At 41.8% G+C, this 23120-nt stretch overlaps 1 protein-coding gene across 6 annotated transcripts in view; it reads left to right on the plus strand.

Annotated features, from left to right (window-relative positions):
* The window catches only part of LOC144042917 (RNA binding protein fox-1 homolog 3-like), a 396743-nt gene that overhangs the window by 94238 nt on the left and 279385 nt on the right, over positions 1 to 23120 (plus strand). Inside the window, exon 1 of one of the 6 annotated variants that reach the window (XM_077556011.1) lies at positions 5542 to 5742. The exons of 4 other annotated variants lie outside the window; for them this stretch is intronic. The gene's annotated coding sequence lies outside the window, so the exon portion shown is untranslated. Of the gene's footprint in view, positions 1 to 5541; positions 5743 to 5828; positions 5904 to 23120 lie in introns of those variants that run through there. One more of the 6 variants, XM_077556012.1, reaches the window with a different exon arrangement.

Consider the following 23120-nt stretch of genomic DNA (forward strand, 5'->3'; position numbering starts at 1 on the left):
ATTCCCACTCCGAGCAGAGTGGGATGATAATGCCAGCCAGAGATGGCAAACAAAATTTTAATGATTCTCCATTGGATAATAAACACAAACAAATGGAAATAAAGATGCTTGGTGGGAGGAATGGTCTCTCACACCTCCATGCCCATGGGGTGAAATTTGGGAAAGAAACCAGATGAGGGTTCTCACTGTGTGGACTGTGGATACAGTTTGGATTGCACTCTATGTATCGAAATGCGGATCGAATCGTCTTGATTGGGGAGATTTACACCCCTACTAATTATATTACATACTGGAGGTCGTACCACGCATATGAGAGGCTGACATGTTTCGCTGCCATCTTTCTGCTATAGATGGCCAAAGGAGAAGAACTTTGCGAACGTGGTTAGCCGTGGTGGTGCTTGCAGCTAGCGTTGGACCCAAGGATCGACTGCTGCTTACCTTCCACAGCTGGAGCCTGTAGGTAGTCGTCGCTGAGTACCGTGATTCGGGCTCCTGCTGCTTGCCTCCCTCTGCTTTGCTCTCGCTAGCTTTTGCTAGCTTATCCCGCTAGTCTGTAAAGTGTCTACCGTCATTAGCTGATGTGTGCTTGTCCAACGTCAAAACAAAACAAAAACAGCGACTCGTTGTCCTCCCTTTGTTGTGGAAAAGGTCATCGGCCACTCTTAGTTTCCGTCTGGTGCCACTAGCTTAGCATTAGCTACTTCGTTGGAGCAAAAGTTTAACCTCAATAACTGCTGACAGTCCACAAACGGCTGCCACCAACGAAGGTTGTGGGAAAATAACAGCACACGGAGAGTGAATAGCTCCACAGCAAACTTCATTCAGTAACCTAATCTCATCATTTGCCTCATCACCACAGGTATCCTTCCGCCATTACAACTTAATCACAATAGCTTTCCAAAACAGAAACAAAGTATGCCCACACAAATACATACGTCAATGTAAAATCCTCTCAGAGTAGTAATTGTTGGTTGGTCTCTCTGAACTGCCCTGTGTGTGCTTTAAAATCATTGTGTTCTATTAGTTCACCACTAGATGGCACTAAATAATAAACACTGTCACTTTAAGGGCCTCAAAGAACCACACTGACATTGCTTTTACCTACTGATGGTGCAACATCAGGAGCAACTGGGAGTTCAGTATCTTGCTCAAAGACACTTCAATGGGTCCACAATGGCGGGGATTGAACCCACCTCTTTTGGGTTGTGAGATGACCACTCTACCACTGAGCCATGGCGCTTCAAATCAACAAGGAAGGCTTTCACACATTGGCTGGGTTTACTCGTGATTGACGTCTACCAAATTTCACGTTGCTTAAGTGAAACTGGCTTTAGGGGCAAGTTTTTCTTGAACAGTTCTGTGGGTCCTTCTGACCCAATTTTCAGACTTCACACCCACAACTTCTTCCATATGCACATTTTTCACTCCTGATGTTTGATGTATATGAATATAATTATCATTTTTAACGGCTAAAGCGCATGTGGCTTCCTGTGAGCGCAGCAGAGAATGTCTTAATTAATAATCAGGCGTCCAGCACACTAATCTGCCAGCGTTGTGAAGTCCTTGTCCTTCCCATTAAGTGCCACTCACGTTATCTCCTAATCAAATTAGGCACTTAATTGCGCTCCTCCCTTGACGGATCTCCTGTTTGCTGCTAGGAGGGGTGGAGGAGGGGGGGTGCAGATAGAACATGACTGCTTCACCATACCAAGTGCTCGCTTTTACATTGCAATCAATTAGCGAAACCATATAATCAATACAAACGTCTGTGGCTCAGTGCTAACCAGCTTCACACTAGAAATTAGGCTTAAAAAAGAAGAAAGAAACAAATGTAATGAAATTACAAAAATTATCTTCCAATTAAAGCATTTGGGAAGATTTCTGAAAAAAGTAAAGATGGCTAGCTAAAAACCTGCAAAATCAATAGATGCAGCTGACAAATTCCTGGGCAGACTTATACCCCCCCCCCCCCCCCCCTAGAGCATCCGACTTTGGTACCATACACGGAGACAGCCAGTATGAAGGGGAAAATGAAAAGAAGCTGGGTTTGTAACTTATACTAGTCAGTGAAGGAGGTAGTACATCCCCTACATCGGTATATTGCAGACAAAAAGTAGATTTCAAGTATTTCGCTCTGTTTCTTCTTTCTGTAGCTTTGGTCTCTCTTGGAGATTATCTTGAGATTCAAGACTTATATTTCTCTGCTTTGTGTTTTGAAACTCCGCTTTCCAAAGTTTCAGAAACAACAAATTTCTCCTGAGGGTTTGCTAATAAAGCTTTGTGCCATGGAGATAAATACTTGAACATGTTATTTGAAACCTTTGCGACATGGAAATGATTACCTACGAGTCCGGCTATGTAGCAATGTGACTGGATGCCGGGGTTGTCAAACAGGAAGCAAGGACAAAGAGGGCGTGCAGATGACTTAATGGCCGCTTTGATGGCTTCTCGGGGCGAGCACGAAGCCGGCGGGGGCAAGCAAACAGATGAAACCCGGCACTGGAGGCATTAAACGCAGGAATGATCTATAAATAAGCATCGAAGCGCAGATACTTTATCGCTGCGCCGAGGTTGTTTTCCCGCCCCTCCTCCGTGAGGACGCCGTCATAGCGGACGCGTCGACAGATAAACTGGCAAGCGAGGAAGATTTAGACGACATCCAGGTGACGCTGGGGCGGCTGTTTTCCGCCAGATAATCCCGCACAAAGACGATCCTTCAGGGCGCTCGCCCCGCACGTCGGCGGACACCTTCCCTCGCTGCAATGTTTGTCACATCAGGCGTGGGCTTTAATTAGGGTGGCAGATTGAAGGGGGCTGCGCGTAGCCGGTCCGCAGATCCGCCGCCCCTTCGAGGACCCCGTGCTCTGTGCGGTTAAGATAATAGAGGGTGCCGAAGTAGATGTTAATTGAGGGGAGATAAAGGGTGGCGGGGGGTGGAGGGTGGCCTACCTGATTAGAGGTGGTGTTTGGCTTCCATCTCGCTGTCATGACGGCCGATAAATCCGCCGCTGAGCTCAAAAGTTCTGTCAAACACCACAGATGAGGACTCGGAGACGAAGATGAAGCACACGGAAAGTTTTTCTTGTTGGTTTTTGAGTCTGAAAGTCACTTCCATGGTTTGACATTGAAAAGTCGAGCGAGGAACCTCAACGAACCCAAGTTTGACGCATGAATTCACTTAGAAGTTATGCACGGATGAGAGCAAACTATTCCGAGCAACAAAATATGATTGTTCTGCAAATTATGACGCAGGTTCTACGTTCAAATTTTCAAAGCTAATGAGTCATCGCTGTTCCGCGTGAGTCCTGTAGGGTGTCATTAGGTTTCGTTTACGATATGACCTCAGACACTGGAAAATTCTCATTCAGTGTACCTTTCAAACAATCAACGTGGTCAAAATGCAGCGTGAAAGGGTCTTAAGAGACAACTCCTTTCGTAGCAAGAGTTTGGCTAGTTTAACATGTGCCTTTCACTGTGTCTGTGTGCTTGTTTACATGTGAGATAGTGACCGTTACTTTCAATATAAAATGTCTGGAGAAATGGGTATCGGGTATTGAACTTCACACAAGAATATGTTAACTGAGGGGGGATAAGGAGCTACAGTGCCTGGTTAGGGTTCTGACCTGATTAGAAGTGGGTATGTTTGGCCTCCATCATAACAGCTGATAAATCTCTCACAGGGCTTCGGAGATGGAAAGTACCACAACGGCACGTCTCAAATACAACTGGTAAGATGAAGATGAAACACACAAAGATTTTTACAGTTTTCTGAAAAAGTCTGAAAGGCACTTTAGTGGTTTGTCATTGAAAAGTTGAAGGAGGAACCTCTGCGTTGTCCTCCATTTACACCCGAGTCTGCAGGGTTACATCAGACAGATGTAATACAAGGACGAGATAAACTTTTTTCGGCTACAAAGTCTGACTGTGTTGTTAAGATCGGCATAAACTGGGTGAAGTTCTACCTTTCACACCTGGTAAACGCATTGAAGGTGACGCCAACCAAAAATGTTTCTTTACAATATGTTCTATCCATCCCTACCATCATGGTACTCTGATGAATATTGTGTTTGGGGGTGGCCATTTTGCTGTCAACTGAAAATGACATCACAGGTGCTCAAGTAATGACCAATCACGACTCAGCATGACCAAAGTCAGACAACAGATGCTCCGTGATAGGTCATGATCTGACCACTGAACAACTATGATGTCATTTTCAATCGACAGCAAGTGGCAAAATGGCCGCCCTCTGAGATAGGGGAAAAAACAGGTGGATTTCGCTGCTTAATTCATGTGCCTCAAATGCAGCATTATTCAAATGCGTGTTTAGACTGGTGGGTATGCATAGAACCAAATGTTTGGGTTGATTATCCCGTTTTAGATAACTGGGCTGTTTTTGTAGTTCAAGGTGGGATGAGAATGAATTTGTTTCGTGAATAGGCTCCAAAACTGGTCTGCGGACCTGACCCCGTTGGTCGACCTGGAATCCATACAGCAACAGTCTATTTCTCGGTCAACACTACATCACCCTCTCCAAGCACGAGAGGACAAGTGGCAGTAAAACAGGCCAACATCCAGATGCTGCAGGCCATCAGATCATTTGCATTCAATTTGTGGTTAACTATGAGTGTGAGTAAAAAATTATTTGAGAGTTAAACATTTTTACATGGCCCTAATTTCCGCAGACATGGCACCCAATCTGTACATTTTCAGATGTCACCTCAAGAAGGACCGTGACCACGTTGTGTCGGGAATCCCAAGGAAGGCGTAGGCAAGCGTGAAGTGAACGGACGCTGCGTGATTGAAAGCATGCTGAGGTGGGGTGGGGAGGAGGGGGGTTAAGGCTTCAAGGGGGGCTGGGGGTTGTTGCGGTAGTTGTTGCCTGAGGGGGAGCCGAGACGAGTGGAAGACGGGCGAAAAAAAAAGAAGAGCTTGAGCAGCTTGTGTAATTGCTTGAATGCTTGTGGGATTTCTTATTTCATTCAATTCAGACCTTCTCGCTCGCGCCTTCTCGCTACACTGGAGTGAAAGCAGGGAGGGAGGGGGCGCACCAAGGGGTGTGCGTGTGGGGTGGGGGCGTGGGGGGTGGGTGTTGGGCGCCAGGAGGAGACGGGAGGGGGTGCGGTGGTGTGGGCGGATGGGAGATCCGTCAGTGAACACACGCACACACACGCGGACGTGTGAACACACCCTCCTGCATGTTACTCGTAGGGCAATCGCTACCCTGCAGCGTCGGAATCTGTCAGCAGTGTGAAACTAACACAACAACACACTCCTGTGTGTGCGTGCGTCTAAGTCGTGAGCTATTGATAACTATAGCCTATCTATGTATTGATGCCCACACCAAGTGTGTGTATGATACACGAATGAGTGTATTTGAGAAAGAGACATCAAGTGTGTGCGTGTGTTGCTGATGATGAGGCAGGTGGACTGCGCATCAGCGCTGTCAGCAGTGATTGTAAGTGCAAACCTGCTTGTGTGTGCGGAGTTCTCCGAACACCCTCCCTCCGACATACGCTCACACATTGTTACGCACACGCACATTCCTGGAGGATTCCTTCATTTCTTTATTTGTGCCGCTTTGGATGCTCCCTCCTCTTCCTCCTCCTCCTCCGTGTCTCCTCCTCTCTTTCTCTCTCTCTCTGTCTCTCTCTCTCTCTGTCGACTTTCCGTTTTTTCCCTCCCGTCTTCCCATCGGGTGTGCGGCATCTCGTCTCCGCGTCGGCTCCGCGACCCTCCAACACTGTGAGTATTCTCATGCTAATCGTGCCGCAACATTCTCTGTCTCCCAGCCGGGCGGCACGGCGAAGACAGAAAGGCAAAAAGGGAAGGATAACAAGCAGAGGATGCGCGGGAATTTTTTGTTGTTGTTGTTCCGGCAGCTGCGAGGATGAAGGGGGCGTTGTGTGAGTAGTTGCGCGACCATGCCGAGCGCCGTTGCGTTGACAAGTGCTGCGTGTGTGTGCGCACCAACTTCCCATTCATTCATCCGCCACTTTTTCCCCACTTGCTTGGCTATTTCCCCGTCCTGACATCACTTCCTGTCCACATGGCAGAGGAATCCCGTAGGGTTGTTTGCGCTGAAAGGGACATTTAGTGGAAAATTGACTTTTTCATGCACAATTTGTCTATTTCGGTTGTAAAAATAATGAATGTGAATGAACTGGGTCCTAGCTGTGATGTCACAGTGGAGCTAATTTGCATAATCTTGCCCTCGCATTACTTACTTCATGTCCAAAGGAGAAAGATCTTGAAACAGGAATTTGTGATAAAGAGGACATCTGGTTGTTCATTTGTTGGCCCCACTGTGATGTCACAGTGGGGCTATTTGTATAATCCTACCCTCACATACTTTTTCCACACGCTTCCACTTGCCTTTATTCTGTCACGACATCACTTCCTATCCATGATGACGATGAACCTGGAAACAGGAAGTTGTGGTTAAGAAGACATTTTTTGAAAAAGTGTTAGAAATTATTTAAAGGGACATACTTGCTTGCTATTTTGGGTGTACAAATATGGATGAAGTTGCCTTAAAGCACGGTGTTCATGTTTCAACCCTGCTGTGATGTTACATCATGTCGCTCTCATCCACCATCCTCCACTTTTTGCACATACGCTCACCTCATCATGACATCACTTCCTGTCCATGAGGAAGATGAATCCCATGCTTGTGTTTGCGATAATTTGGTGGAAAAGTGACTTTTAATGCACGGATTTTCCCTTTATGGGCGAGAAAATCTGAATGAAAATGTGGGCGCTTGGCTTTTTCTTTTCATGTCATCACTTCCTGTCCATGTATAGGAGAGAAATCTCACATTTGGTGGAAGAGTGACTTGTGAGTTTTGGGTGTGGGAATATGGTATGTATAACAATAGCCATGTTTACATGGAGACTTTTTTGGCATTCTGATTGAAAATCTAAGGTCACCTGTTTACATGTGACGTCATGCATTCCGATCCTCATCGATCACGGGATTTATCAAGATAAGTTAATTTATCATTTAGCACAGAATAGTTGTGATAGAATTAACACTTTTATTGAAGCAACATCTTAATAAAACAATTTCCAAGTACTTAAAAACAAGTTCTCCCCTTGCAGATGAGCTTTTGTCAAGACGCCACCATTGTAATAGGCGGAAACGACGTCATGATGCATATACGTCAAGACAGAGCATGCGCAGCCTCGCCATTCCGATAGAACTGTTTACATGACGCTCGTTCGAATTGGCAAAAAGGATAACCCACCCTTGTCAATCCAAATTCAGATTCAGCCTTTTTTATTCTGATTGAGGTGCTTATATGGAGCATTTGCATTCTGTTTTGCTGTTCGGATTCATGCTAAACGGATTACATGGTGTGGTGTGTGTGTGTGAATGAGATATTCCCAATGAGGCCCTGCTGTGATGTCACAGTTGGCAATTGACATAATTCCGCCCTCATTTTCATCACACAGCTAATTGGGCCAACAAATGCTATTTGTTGTTTCGGACTATGCACAATACAGTGGTGCCTTGAGATACAAATTTAATGTTTTATGTGATCACACTCTTATCTCAAAATACTTAATATCTCAAATCATCATTCACCATTGGAATGAATGGAAATGTAATTGATTCGTTCACACAAACACAGCTGTACCTAATGTATTCTGTGTTTTTTTTATTCATGTTAGGCAAACCATCATAATGGTGCACTAGCGATATTGTCCTCCAAGGGAACTAGTGGTGGCCCCATCTAACGATGGGACTCTGATATCTCACGTTTTGCTCGTTAACTGTATGAACCAAAAATCGGCTGAGCAATGGCCCTTATCTAAGTCAAGGCACTTGAATGTCAATGCCAAAGGCTAAGCAGAGCTGCAATGTTGTTGGATGCAAAGATGAGCTAACAGTTTTGTTAGTGTTAACTTTAGAGGTAAAATGGTATGAAAAAAAAATATTTCAAAAATATCAGTTTTCCATATTGTCATGATGTTCCTAAAAATATTTTTACATACAGAAATAGCATACGTTTTTCCAAAATGTTTTTTTATCTTCTTTTTTATTTTTATTCATTTATATATATTTTTTTTACTGATGTGGACTTTATATACAGTATTTTATTTCATGTCTTTCATTAAAATAGCAATTTTAACAAAAGAGCCCACTCAAAATGGTCTATCAGACACCTCAGTGACTGAATGTCCCAGCCAACCAGCAGGTGAGCAGTGCTTCATTTGCATGGGACAGAACCGCCCCTTTTAAACTAGCTGAACTTTTACAACGTGGGTCATTTTTTAAACATATATGTGTGGCTGTGCATAGTTTAAATGGCAGCACCCCGTGTGTGTGCGCGTGTGTGCGTGCGTGGGTGCGCGCGCATGTGTGTGGTCACACAGCTGTCATCGCAGACCCACACAGCAATCCCGTTAAAGGACGATTCTCCTGCCCACGACGTGCGTGTGTGTGTCTGCGTGTGTGTGGGCACAGCAAGATGCTGATATGTCACCTGACCACAACCTCTCTTGCTCTCTGTAACCCCCGGTTGCCAAAACATGAATCCTCGCCCGTCAGGAAGTGTGACAAAACATTTGCCCGAGCGCACACAGACATGCATGCGCACTATTGGCAGAGGACAAACAGAGCTGTGTGAGTTTAGCAATTAGCAAGTGGTTTGGTGTGTATAGTCTGTACTTCCTGTGCAGAGTACATATCCGTGTTGTTTTATCAAAAGGTGCATGTTTTCTTTAGTTTTAGTTTTGTTGTACTTTTTACGCATGTCTGAAAGCAAAACAAATGTTACAAAATGCATTGAATGAAGTTGACTGATTTATTTCGACTTTCTGCACATGCGACATCTTTGTCACGCGTCAACTAGAGATGTGTCAAATTTATTTTAGTTTTATTGTGACTTTATAATAGTTAGGATACTAAAAAGCAAGAAGAATGAAGTAATCTCACCTTCTCGCCCACTTCCTGTCTGCACAATATATATGTCACACATCATCAAGGCATGTGGGTTCGCTTTATTGTATTTTATTTAATTTTTTGCTATAGTAGTTAACTTCTTTTTACTTTTGCAAAGGATGCTGAAAAGCATGACCCTGGCCTCAAAGTTATTGTCTCCACTTGCCGCACTCACTACTCCCCATCACGAATCTTTGAGACATATTTTTGCATTGTTTTATTTCAGAATGATTTTAGCATGTTGAAAGAGTTGAACTTCTTCTTTGAAAGTTAAGAATGCAAAAAAGCAAGACAAGTGAAGTCAACTCATCTTTGTTCCACTTTCCGTATACGGTACATCTATGGCTTTTTGTTGCACTTGTATGACAGTAAAAAAAGAAAGAAAAAAAAAGCCTGTTAAAAGGTGAGGCTCGCCATCTCTTCACGTCCTGTACCTGCTACACATCTGATACGCATCATCAAAAGATGCATTTTTGCTTTATTTTGTATTTCAGATGCATTTTCTGGGATATTTCTTTGCAGCTAACGATGACAAGGTCTAATAACACCACTTGAGCAAAATTGGTCTAACTCAATTTTTGCCATTTTGCAAGTGAGTGATTTCGAGCTTTATGCCGGTGAGGAAATTTGATTCAATGATTACTTCTGGATATTTTTACAGAAAGTGTTAAGATGGGATCTTATTGCTTGTGCTTTTATCCACAAGTGAGTTTCTGTCATCATCTTTAGTTTCATATGTTAGATCCTGGTCACTACCATCTCGGTTGTCTGACAGAAAAAGAAACAAATCAGGATAAGAATTATTTTTTTTTTGTAATAGTGGTCTAAGTACAAACTTCTGTTAACTGTGTCAACATTTACATGAAAGAGGATAAATAACATTCACTTTCTTAGTCTTTGATCAATGTCTGGGATGTTAGCCCAGTGTTGTATTTATGAATAAAGAAAAACTGCTGAGAGCCGTAACGGAGTGAAAATAGAAAATAGGACCTCAACTTTTTAAAGACATATTCAGTCTTTTTCTCTATCCATATCTAAACATAAAATGACAAAAATGGAGTTTGCCCACTTTAGTTTTCATTGGCTTACTTTTCCTCGGAAGTATCCTGGCATCCACGACGAGCGTTTGCAAATTAGCCGACAATTAGCGATTATCCGCCAATGTGAGCAGTTCTAGGCCGGAGGAAAAATAAAACGCCTTTGGTGAGAACGATGCTGCGCGCTAATTAGCTGGGCTGTTATGAACGGTGTGTGTTTGATGCCTTTAATGCACTTCAAGAAGAAGAAGAAAGAAGAAGAAGTAAGAGCATCTTTCTGGGGCGAGCACAGAGAGAGAAAAAAATATGGCGTTTAGCTATTTTTAGACCACATTTACTCGTTGTTGCCTGGACAGCTTCGACACCTTCAATACACAGTAATTAAAGTACACTCATTACATAAAGTAAACAGTGTCTCAATAAAGCACAGTGGGTACATTGATTGATGCTTGAAATCCAACTTCAAACCGTCAACCTTTGTTTGAAAATCTAACCCTGGCGGAATCCCTACTTTTAAACCCTAACCCTATCTTGAAAACCTACTCTAGCAAACCCCTCTTGAAGCAGTAATCCTTGTTTGAAACCCTACTTTGAATCCCTAACCTTACTTTGAAACTCAACTTTGAAACCATTCAAGACTGTAACTCCAATTTGAATCCCTAACTTGATACAAAAGCCCTATCTTGAAACCCTACTTTACATCTTTAATATGGACCTGAAAACCTTCTTCAAAACTGTAACCCTGGTTTGAAACCCTAACTTCAGACAAAGGAGTAGGGTTTCAAACAAGGATTAGTGTTTCAATATTGCTTTTGATGTGTGGACTAGGGATTTCAATTTTTCTTTTCTTTTTAGAAATTTTAAATTAAGGTCTTGAGCAAGACTTAAGGTTTCAAACTACTCTAAGTAAACCCAATCGTTGGTGATTCAAATTAGGATTTCAAGGCTGGTTTGTGGTTTTTAAATTGGGTTTGAATTCTAGATTAGGGTCTCATATCATGTTTCCAAGACTGGTTTTCACAGTTGGGCTTCAAGCCTGGATGAGGGTTTCAAGTTACTCAAGCAATGCTTATTATTTCAAAATAGGGTTTTATGCAAGGGTTAGGGTCCCAGTTTCATATATGGGTTTTCGAGCCTCATGTTAGATTTAGATTACAAGACAGGGTTAGATTTTCATGTTTAGATTTCAAACCTAAATTAGGATTTTAAAGTAGGGTTTCCATCCTGGGTTAGAGTTCAAACAAGGGTGAGGCTTTCAAGCTAGTGAGAGTAATTCAGATTAGGGCTTCAAGATATGGTTAGGGTTTTAAAGTAGCAATGTAGCCAGGGTTAAGATTCCAAGTGGCAGTGTTAGGGTTTGAAACAAGCTACAAATTAAATTTCACCCTGTCTAATGCGCACAAGGAGCTGATGCATTTTTTAGAAGGTTAGTCGATGTCGAGAAAGTGAGGAGGAGAGGAACATGATTTGAAGAAGAGAAGATAAGTTTTTGGAGTCAAAGCGGCGCGATGAAAGCGCAACAATAAGCGATCATTACGAGCCGTAACGTTCGCTACGTTTGGCCGCGACCCGCCTCACCGCCGGAAAATTTGAAAGAGAAGCAATTTCGCATGCTGCCATCGCACACAATGAGGGGGTGGCGCTGTTTGCGTGTGTGCGTTGTGTGTGTGTGTGTGTTTGGCGCACAGCTTCTGCCTGCCAGTTAAAAGCCCCCATTCAAAGGTCGGCCTGCAGACGCGCTGGCATCAGCAGCGTGCTCGTGCACGTACTAATGAGAAATATATTCACAGCGCTCGACTTTCTCCTCATTTTGATGGCTATCAGGCTTATTCCAAAATGGATTACATGTCATTTTTTCAATGACAACTTAAGTTGTATTTTTTGGGGGTCATTTATTAAAACTAAAAAAACTAAATGGGGACAAAGTGAAGCACTTTGAATCAAGAAAAGCAAATTTAACATATTTGTAAGCCAGCTGTAACAGTTGTGTACAATGTTAATTGTACATTACAACTACTACAAAAAAATATTATACGTTGTACTGAACTCATTCACTCGCAGCCATTTTCACAGCAGCAACCCCCTGTTGCTGTTTTACTGGATTTCGTCTTCTATTAAACAAAAAAAAAGAACCTACGAAAAGAAAGATTCGATTCTCTTCTTTCATCAAGAAAAGTATATTTCTATCTGTTTCCATTTTGCAGCAATTAACATTAGAATATAGCTAAGTTTCATCATTATTCACAAACCTGTTCAAAACATTGGGGAAAAGAGCCTTTTTGCAACATGGCACGGGTTGATCTCTTATATTCTGCTACCACCTGCTGGCCGTTTTTTTTGTAATAACTACCATTGCTTTAAGATACCTCTTCAGGTCTTCTGTATGCTCTAGCATAAAAAAACACATACACACACAAAAAAACATATAAATACGTTTTTGAGATCATGGCAAAATTTGAAATAGGTTGTTTTTTTAAAAATGTTTTTGGAAGCAAATGAGTTAAGCTTGAACTTGCCAAGTACGGTCACAAGAATGTACATGGCAGTCAATGTAATTCCTAAAATCACTAGAGTCTATAGTTGGAGTAGCTGCAGGTTTTTGATGTTTCCTCCCACTAGCACACCTGATTCATATAATCAGCTCATCAGCATGCCTGATAACGATCCTGATCTTTAGTATCAGGTGTGTTGGTAAGCGATGTAAAACTTGCAGGACTCCGGACCTCGAGGAACGGAAGTGGTCAACCCTACACTAGAAGGAGCCTGCCTGCATTCAACTACAAGACAAATCCATAACAGCGTTTTCTTGTCGTGTGGCCGGAGCGTTGCGACAAAGTTTGATGACTCAGCAGAAAGCACCAAACTAATAAATCCAATAACCGAATAAACCGGGCGTATGCTGACTCATGATCGGTTGGGGGTACACATTTTTTGACTGGCAACTTAGACTGCGCCACCCCGCCGGGTGCGTCAGGTGTTCCGCGCCCTGCCGAGCGGCGGCCGTGCTGTCAGCGCATGCTATATTTAAACTAGAGGTCACCTGTTGGGGAGCGCCGCTTTCAACAGCGGAGCAAAGGTCGCTAGCCTTGATTGACAGGCGGGGGAGCGCCCAGCCCGCTGGTGGTGGTGGTGGTGGCAGTAATGGCCACTCGGACTTCTTCTGACTCAGTGCTGACACACACCAAGAGTGGTCGCATCAGCACGGGCAGCGTGCACAGTGGTCGAGAGAACAACAGGCGGAGTAGGGTTTCAAGATAGGGTTTAAAGGAGGTTTTCAATTCTGGTTTAGGGTTTCACATGAAGTTAGTTTCAAATAAAGTTTTTGAAATTGTGATTTCAAATGAGCATTTCAAGCCTAAATTAGAATTAAAAAAAAAATAGGATTTCAAATTAGTGGTAAGGTTTCAAATTACAGTTTCAAGCCAGTTTTCCAATTTCAAATTCGGTTGGCAAGCTTGGTTTAGGATTTCAAATTACACTTTAAAGCCAGGGTTGGGTTTCAAATTCAGTTTCTAAAGACATGGTTAGGGTTGTCAAATAAGTCATTTAGCTAGGGTTAGGGTTTTGAATTAGGAAATTAAGTTGGTGCTAAGGTTTTAAATTATGTTTTAAGATGATTTTAGAGATTCAAATTAGATTTTACAGCCAGGGTAACGACTTTGAGTTAGGGTTATAATTAGGGATTAAATCCATAGTTAGGGTTTTGGATTAGGGTTTTAAAATTTAGGTTTGACATTTGGTATTAGGGTTTCAAATAAAGGCATTAAATCTTGTTTGGGGATTTTGTAATTTCAGTTTTAAGACATAGAGAGGATTTAAAACCTTTTAATTTGTGGTTTTAAAATTGGCAATACCATCAAAGACACACACAGGCACTTTGCTTTGAAATCGAAATGTTAAAATTGTGGGCTTTTTTGACCATTTTATATACTTAAAATTTTTGTTGTGGTTTGACCGTCCCCGCAAGCACGCATTTTCCACCACTGCCCCTCACCTGCCTTTGATATTTTCTCCTAACTTAATGCTTTGAGTTGCACACTGTGTTGTTCTCCTCATCACATCTCCCATGTTCACATATCCAAGCGTAAAGCGAGGTGGTCACTCAACGCCGCTCAGGTCAATTTTCCCGCAATTCCTGGGAGACAAACGCGGAACGCGGGTGCTAACTAGAGAATGGAGGGAGGTCTCGTCCTCTTTGTCCTCCGCATCCTCTTCGTCCTCCTTGTCCTCTAATTTGGAGCCATTTTCATCTTGGCCGCCTTTTAAATGTCAAGAACATGTGCAAGTGCAAAATGTTTTGATTGCGCTGGTGAAGGCCGCGACCTGCAGGTCGCCGAAGGTTGGGAGAATATGGGTGCGCTTTGAAAAGATTTTTTCCAACAGAGGGAGGGAGGAGAAAAAAACAAGAATGATGTTCTGCCGGTGACCTCGGCTGCGCTCAGCTGAAAACGGAATGTCAAAAGTTGCCGGCGTCATTCTTCACTTGATGGAAGCAAATCCTCCTGAAGGACGCCACGTCCTCCGCCGCTCGAGTGGAGGAAGCGGCAAGCTTGCCTGGTAGACTTTTCCCACCAAAAGTATTGGGACACACCTCTCGACAATCAAGCAAGGTTGGATGAGTTGATCCACCGAGAGCTAGACTACCTCTCAAGGCAGGCGTTGCATGTTTGAAACAACTAATTACTTATCCCCTAATTAGGCCACATACATATTTTTTTGGGGCTTTTTTTTACTCAAAAGAACCACTGCAGACCTTCGTTGTGCATTAGCAACAAACCCAGTAGCTCACTAGATGGCAAGCTCTCTCACTTTCAAAATGTCTGCCTTCTTGGCTTCACTGAAATGGATTTTCGAGGCATCAATTTCATGTAAGTATCACTACCAATATCCTTTATTTTGAAACCATTTCTGCATAAGATGACTCAGGAGTATATAAAGATAGAGTATATGCCAATTTGTAGGTTTTATCTCCTCTAGGTTTTACAATTGATACTAGGGTTATTTAACTATCACCGGTGTTTGAGGTGTCATTGATAGCATATCCTATGAAAAATGAAATAATTTGGAGTGAAGTTACACACTATCAGAGGCAGATTTGATCAAAAGTAATAATAGTAATAGTAATAATGATCATAACCAGACTAGACGTCAGACATCAGACTAGACCAGTAGTGGGCAAACTCGGTCCTCGAGGGCCAGAGTCCTGCAGGTTTTGGATGTTTCCCTGCTCCAACACATCTGATTCCAATCAACAGGATGGTTATCAGGCTTATGCAGAGCTGGTCATATATCAGCTGTGCTGGAGAAGGGAAACATCGAAAACCTGCGGGGCTCCGGCCCTCGAGGCCCGAGTGTGCCCACCCCTGGACTAGACTGATTCGATCATTTTCCCATTTATGCTGATAAACATGGACAATGCAGACTGTGCAAGATTGGCTGCATGCAAATGCAAAGTAGTTCTGTGCGTTACACAGGACAACATTTTTTTCTTGGACTACCACATGAAGAAGTGACCTTCAGACATGGCCTTCTCAATTAGGATTTGAGATGTCGGTGTAGCATTACTAGTACTATAGTTTGATGCAAGGGGATCAAAAGTTGTTATTGTTATTATTGTAATTTTGTTTCTACTATTGTAGTTTATTGTTTTCAATTTTTTTACTCACCAAGTGTTTTTTGTTGTTATTCTGCCTCTGTACAGCATTTTGTAACATTGTTTTGAAACCTGCTATGCAAATATAGTTCGTTTTCATACCATATTCAGTCTTCAGCGTTTTTACCACACCGGGCCAATGTTGTAAATCTGTGAAGGTTTCACAAAAAAATATATAATCGGAATTGTATACTACTACCCCATATGATTATTTTCCCCAAGCATCAGATTTTCCTGTTACTAAAATTTAATTTGAGCCTCAGAGGCCTAACTCCACTTGTGCCATTTCTAAGTGAAGCACAGAATTGATTTTTTTTTTTTTTTAACCGTTCACAACCTTTAATATCCTTTATCTTTCAGCTTGTCCTGTCAGGGGCTGCCACAGTGTCATCCTGATTTGATTCAAATTTGAGAGATCTTAAGATTTTATTTACAGCATTGATGTCCTTTTTTAAACAAGTTTAACAAGTGTTAAAAAACATTGAGTAATTTGGTAGAAACCTAATATTTTATCAACAAAAGTAAAAGTAATTAATAGTAACCTCCCTCCTTTATCCAGTGGGTGAGAGAAGTTATGATGTGCTTACAGATAGATAATATAAGATATTGTCTATGAGGTTTTCAAAACAAATACCATAAGACCTGGAAACCATGTATTAACTATGTGGGGAAGTTATTCGTTAATGTGTGACCTTTGTTGATAGCCAACTAATTTGTATTACTATGCAGCCTTTTTGTTTTGTTTGGTTTGGTTCTTCGGGGGCTGATGTTTGTGTAAGTTGTAACAAAATATTACAATTAATCTTTGCGTCACTGTGTGGCAAAACTTTTAAATTTTTGATACTTGCTAATTTCAGGCAAATTGCTGTTAGTAATTAAAATGGAAAATATGAATAAAATGTTCAAAAAAAGCAAATAGCAAGCCATTTTTAACACTTTTTATTGGTCAATAGTTTGTTTAAAAAAAAAAGTAACGCCAACATGTGTAGACTGATCAATAGTATGGATTTAAAAAAAAATCTATCTAATTTACCAAATTGTGACTTCTGAGGTTTTGGCCCAATACCAGCGATATATCCAAGCTGTACATATGTACATATAACTTTGCATATTTTCCCATCAGAACAAAAAAATGTAATACTGATGTGCAAATTCAGCAATTGTCCAACAATGACTTCAAATAAAACAATACATAAAATATGAATAATATGAAAAAGAATGAAAAACATCCAGGCATTTTCCTGAACCAGTGAATGTATTTTTGCATTCTTTATAGAAGGTTCATCAAAAAAGGAGAACTTTTGCTCTCTGTGAAGTCATTGTGCTCCTTCAACTTATATGGTGGCTCCTCTGTTGATGGAAAGAAGATCAATGAGGCTACCAGGGATGTATTCAGCAAAATAACCATCACCACACCAGGATAGGAGAATATCCTTTAGACATGTAAAACTATAACAACAACAATACATGCTTCGTGTCTAACAAGAAATGTTTGCTTCATTCACCAAAATCACTGAATTGAATATGCTGCCCATGGACCACTTTTATTGATATGTATTGGCTTTTTAGGATGGTATCAATATCAAAGTACTGCAACCATAGTAACCTTGTCTATTATAACCTTTTGTCCAAACACTACAGTTTCACTTCTTGTATGTGTCCTAATACTTTTGTCCAATCCCAGCAGTTTCTTCATTTCTCACTCCCCGTAGGTGTCCCAAAACTTTTGTCCACGTTCAAATTCCTGTACCCGCGGCCTTGAACGCATGAACTTGGCAGCCATGTTGCGTTGCCACCTTTTTTCGCTGAAAACACGGTTATTAGTGTGTTTTACACTAGCATCCCTGTATGATGTAATGAAAGCCTCGCAAAGAGCAAACTTCACTGTTTGCATTGACCAGTCAGAGAATATCATCTCAAATCTCACTATTGTGAATTGTAACTCACAGATGTTAGTATTCAAGCTCGGTGGCCCTAGTGAGTGGCAACATAAGATGGCTGCCAGTGGCTTCACTTCTTACAATGGCGATTAAGCGACATTGACAGTCCATTCATATGTAAATTCGTGCTTGACTCCCCGATTGGAGAACAGGCGGCCTTTTGAATGACAAGTGTACTCTGCATTTGATTATTTAGGCTAATATATTATACAATATAAAGTGCTGACATCATCACACTGGTATCATTCTTACCAAATGCACCAATCACTTTTGGTATGCTGTAGCACCCCGCTCATGATAATGGTTCCTTCCAGTCTCTTTATAAAGAGATTGGCATTGAGCATCTCTGTTTGGTTCCTTAAAAGTGGGATTAGCAGTTGGATTAACAGTCCTTTTGATGAACTTTCTACATTTTCATCTCTTTAAAAGCTTTTCTGTCACCCTTTTTGTCTGTGTTTTGGTGGAACGCTCCGGCAAGATGCTTTGTGCTGAAGCCGTGGGATGAATTAGCAGGTTGTTGTGTTTTCTGGAAATATTGGCAAGTTTCCATGGGAACCTGCCAGCAGGAATTAACGGGAATTTATAGGATTACCGCGAAATGTGTGCAAGTGTAACAGGAAGGTTAAATTCAGTTAAGGAAGGATCTTATTGTCGGCATTTTGGTTAAAACAAATAGATGTTTTTTTTTTCTCCCTCATTAATTCATTCGTATTTTTGGTGTGTTTTATAATCTAATTTTATTGCTCTGCTTTCCCACCTCTGCTTTAGTCTATAGATTTATAGTTTTTTCATCATGTTTGTACATCTGTTTGTTTGAAGAGGAGAAGCACATTTTCCAAATCATCATTCCCCATTGAAATGAATGGAAATGCCATTAATCCATTTCAGCATACCCCTTAAAAAACAGCGCAAATTGTCAACACCGACAAAACAGAACTCCATAATATTTTTAGCGCTTCACTATTAGCACTTTAACTTCAAACATTTTGTAATTACTGTATTTTTACTTAAACTTAAAAAAAAAAAAAATCCCACATGTCCGTTTGAGTGTGTCTTTGTGTGCCAGCGTGCAATCATCAGTGTGAGGGTATCTTTTTGCATGCGTGAGTGTGTGCATGCATGATTGTGTGCACAAGTGAGTCCATATCCATGTGTGCATCATTATGTCTTCATGTCTGTCAGTGTGCCTGTCCATATGTGTGTCTCACGTGTGCCTTGGTCGCTTGTATTTGGTGCTCGTAACTGAGTTGCGTGCATCTTTGCCAGCTGCTATTGACTGAATGACTTTAGCGTTGCAGCCTGGGTGAGTCATTGTCGCTCGGCGGCACATACCGTATGTCACTTCACGTGCGACCTCTCCTCTTAATTGTTCTCGCCGACATTCCAGGTGAGCGTCACTGATGCCTTTTGGCTGACGGAGACGCTTTTCGGACGCTGCTTCCAGATGGAGCTTCCGCTGCCGCGTCCCCACCAAACCTCTTGGGGGCAGCATACTTGACACTAATGACAACGGCCTTCTAACTTTAAAGTTATATATTCGTCAAGTACACTTTTCAACATGCAGGTCTGGAAGAGGATTGTGTCTTACTTGCTTGGATTTTGTGCACAGGCAGATAAATACTGGCTCTGACCAATTTTGCTAAAAACAGTATGAAACAGGCGACAGGGTTTTATTGCCTCTTTAGATTCTGTGTGAAAGGTATAAATGACAACTCCTGGATTTGATGTGTTAGTTTTTGCTGGTTCTACATCGGATGCATCAATTTTGCTGGATTTCTGTGTGAAACAAGCAGTCACACTTTGTTGGGTTCTGTGTGAAAGACAGACTTCAAAATGCCAGTTGTACATGTCTGATGATTCCGGTTTTACAATATCTCTGTCTGAAAGAGTTCACAATTGTTCCCCTCTTTGCTGGGTTCCCCTCACAAACCAATAGCTGTGGGCTGTATATGTCCATTTTGCGTGACACAAACAAAATAACTGTCACACTTTGCTGAGTTCTGTGTGAGAGACAGACTTTTAAATGCTGGCTGAATATGTCTGATTAATCCAATTTTGCAGGGTATTTGAAACTTTTCCCTCTTTGCTGGGTTTTGTGTGAAAGACTCAAACCAATAGCTGTGGGCTCTATGTGTCAGATGTGCCAATTTTGCTGTATATATGTGTGACAAACAGAAGAACTGTCACACTTTGCTGAGTTCTGTGTGAGAGACAGACTTCTAGATGCTGGCTGTAATGCAAGTCGAGTCCGATTTTGCAAGACCCATGTCTGAAAAGAGGGAAAGGTTTTTGCCAACTTTTTCAAATATCCTGCAAAATTGGATTCATCAGACATGTACAGCCAGTATTTAAAAGTCTGTCTCTCGCACAGAACTCAACAAAGTGTGACAGTTCTTCCGTTTGTGTGTTTTCCCTCTTTGCTGGGTTCAGTGTGAAAGACTCAATTGAATTATTGTGGGCTCTGTGTCTGATGTGCCAATATTGCTGGATATCTGCATGAAAGAGAGGACAGAATTGTCCTGCTTGGATGGGTTTTGTGTAAAAGATGCAGACAAAGAAATGCCGTTTAGATGCCTCAGTTTTTGCAAGATCTGTGTGAAAGAGGTGACAGTTCTCTTTTGTGTGAAAGACATAATGTCTGATCCATCCAATTTTGCAGATCTGTCTGTCGAGGGTCAACAGTGAGTTTCTGTGTGAAAGATGCAAGCCATAAAATACAATTTCTATGTATCTGATCTTTGTAAGATCTCCATGTGAAACAGGCAACATAATCTATCTTTTGTCTCTTTGAGCCAATTTTTGTATTGAAGTACATTGTATTGTGTTCAGTCAATGATTGATTTTGATGTATTGCGATTCGTCAGTTGGCATAATTTGTAAACAAAAGGTTTGCCTCGTGACAACAGCGTGAAATCCGCCGTCGATGTTGTTGCGCAGCAGACACATTGCCTTTTTCACACGGCGCCCGGCGACTTCCAGGCCGCTCGTCTGCTTTGATGCACTTTGCGTCTGGCAGATGTTGTCCTCATTTTCCAGACATGCCCCCCTCGAGATGCTAAATCCTTTTCATTTTTTTTCTTTTTCTGAACGGCCACGGATTATTTGTCCTCCTTTTATTAGCGTGCGGCGATGCTGTTTGACACATGCTAATTGTCATCAGAACGCTTTTCTGTTTTGCGCTCTAGCATCTGGCACACCCTGGATTAAAAATAAATTAAAAAAAAATCTGCCCCTGAAGCCTGTTTCACTTGGCAACATGAACATTAGTAGGCATGTCTATCATGAGTCAACTCCCCAAAAAGTCTCAATGAGCCATACATGAAAAAACACACAAGAAGTCTCTTATTCTGATTTGAATCAGCTGTTTTATGGACCAAACAGCCCCTGATTTGCTAACATGAAATTTGGTAGGCATATCTATCATGAGTAGGCTAGATCCACAAAGAAGTCTCAAGAAGTCATACACAAAAACACACAAATCTTCCATTTTGGCTTGAAGCAGCCAGTTTAGTCATAGCTCACATTTGAGTTTTTATTAAGTTTAAAGCCAGTTTTTCTTCATAGCATGGAATTGGGTGGGCATGTTTATCATGAACAGACCAACAAAAGAGTAAGAGGACACAAAGTAAGCAATTTTGGTTTAAAATAGCCATTTTATGGTTCAAGCACACCCATATTTTTCCCACATGATCTAAGTCAGCCCTCAAAGCCAGCATCTCTTAGCAGCTTGAAATTTGGTAGAGATGTCTATCATGAGTAGACCCACAAAAAAGTCTCAAGAAGCTGTGCCTGAAAACACGCAGAAAGTCTACCATTTTGGTTTGAAACAGCCATTTTAGGCTTCTGTCCTAACTCCCGCGCCTTTAATTCTTATCATCACATTTGTATTACCTCATTGTAGCGCTCGCTAACCTGCTGCCAATTCATAAGCCGTCCGTCCGGTGGGCGAAAACCAGCGTTGATTGTGCATCAACATTCTCGTAAAGCACTCGGTCGCTGTCAAGAAGCCTTACAGCTCATTGCTGATGAAGATTTCAATGCAAACATCGTATTGATCGACTGATTGAGCCTGACAGCGGCTTGTGATTAGGCTCATGTGGCTAACATGCTGATGAGACCGTCGTTTCATTAGCACACGCAAAGAGTCCAATAGAAAAAAATGTTGGTAGTTTGTGTATGCAGTTGAGGTGTTGATAAGATGACAGTAGGACAACATGGCTGCCCTGGCAGAGTGTTGCCGTGACAACCAGCCGATGCTACGCCACTGCTTCACATCCTTCCACCCACGCCCGGTGCGCGGCTCTTTGCACTCAGTGTTTTCCTTCCACAGCTAGTGGGAAATAAAAACAGGAAATGAATTGAAAAAGTTCATTCTCATTGTCACACTTTGGAAGCAATTAACAGTATTCACGACTTCGGCTCACATAGGAAATCGGGACGATTTTTTCTTTTTCACATTTTATATTCTCTTAACAATTCTTCGTCTTTTGAAATAAATCGTTGATGATGTGGTCAGTACTCGTTTGCTTCATCATTGAAACTGAGAGTCAAACAAGTTTGGAGGTCAACTGAAAAAGTTTCCCATCAGCGGCTTTTCTTATCGTCGTCGTCATGAATCTTTTTTTCGGTCCAGTGCTTGAAGACATGCCGGCAGCAGTCGTCGGCGTGTTAGCGCGCGTGTAAGGGTGCCGTCACCTCTCAGTTAAGGCGGCGCAGGCATCCTCGGGGCCCGCAGTTGTGCTCGGACAGCTGGCCTCTGAGTTAGCGGCTGACACGGGCAGAGGCGGCTAAAATTTCGCTGCTCTGACCGTCGCCCGAGGACGAGGCAGAGTGTGTCGTCTGCATGCTAACATAGCGGATGGCTGAAACACATCTGAGCACAGTGATCCGTCGCATCTACGGTTATATTATCTGAAGACTACCAGCCCAGATTCGCTTTTATGTGATGACCGAGCACCAAAAATATTTGGATGAGGACTGCGTGATATATCCTCAAAGTAAAATAAATCTATTCCAATATTAATCTTTTTTTCCCCCGTTTGCAAATGAGAAAGGATTAGCGGAGTAATTTCACACTTAATGTGCCCAAAACATATTAATTTACTAATGGGTACATACTGCAATTAACCTGTGTATCCTTTTTTTTTGTTTGTTTGTTTTTTGTTTTTTTTTGGGGGGGGGGGGGGGGGCTGTTTTACATTTAGATTTTATAAATGTGATGTAAAGCTCAATAAAAAACCAACACTAGTGAATGCAATTTTAAAAGCTGAAAAGCTGACTGAAATGCTACGGAGGTCTGGAAGTGAATTGTTGAATGCGGAACGTGAGACTTTCATGAATGTGGAAGGAGGAGATAAATGTGTAAAATATGTCCTATGTGTGAATTTTATAGTGACATTTGGGCAATTTTTGGAATGAGAGAGTACCCTGGATGTCCTGAAAGAGGTTAATATTTTTTGAAGTAAGAATAGTTTGAATCAGTTAAAAATGTGAAAGCATGTAGTATGCATATGTAAACTATCTCTTCATTTTGAAATGTTACCATG

This window comes from Vanacampus margaritifer, chromosome 2 (genome assembly GCF_051991255.1).
Source record: "Vanacampus margaritifer isolate UIUO_Vmar chromosome 2, RoL_Vmar_1.0, whole genome shotgun sequence".
NCBI classification, from domain to species: Eukaryota; Metazoa; Chordata; class Actinopteri; order Syngnathiformes; family Syngnathidae; genus Vanacampus; species Vanacampus margaritifer.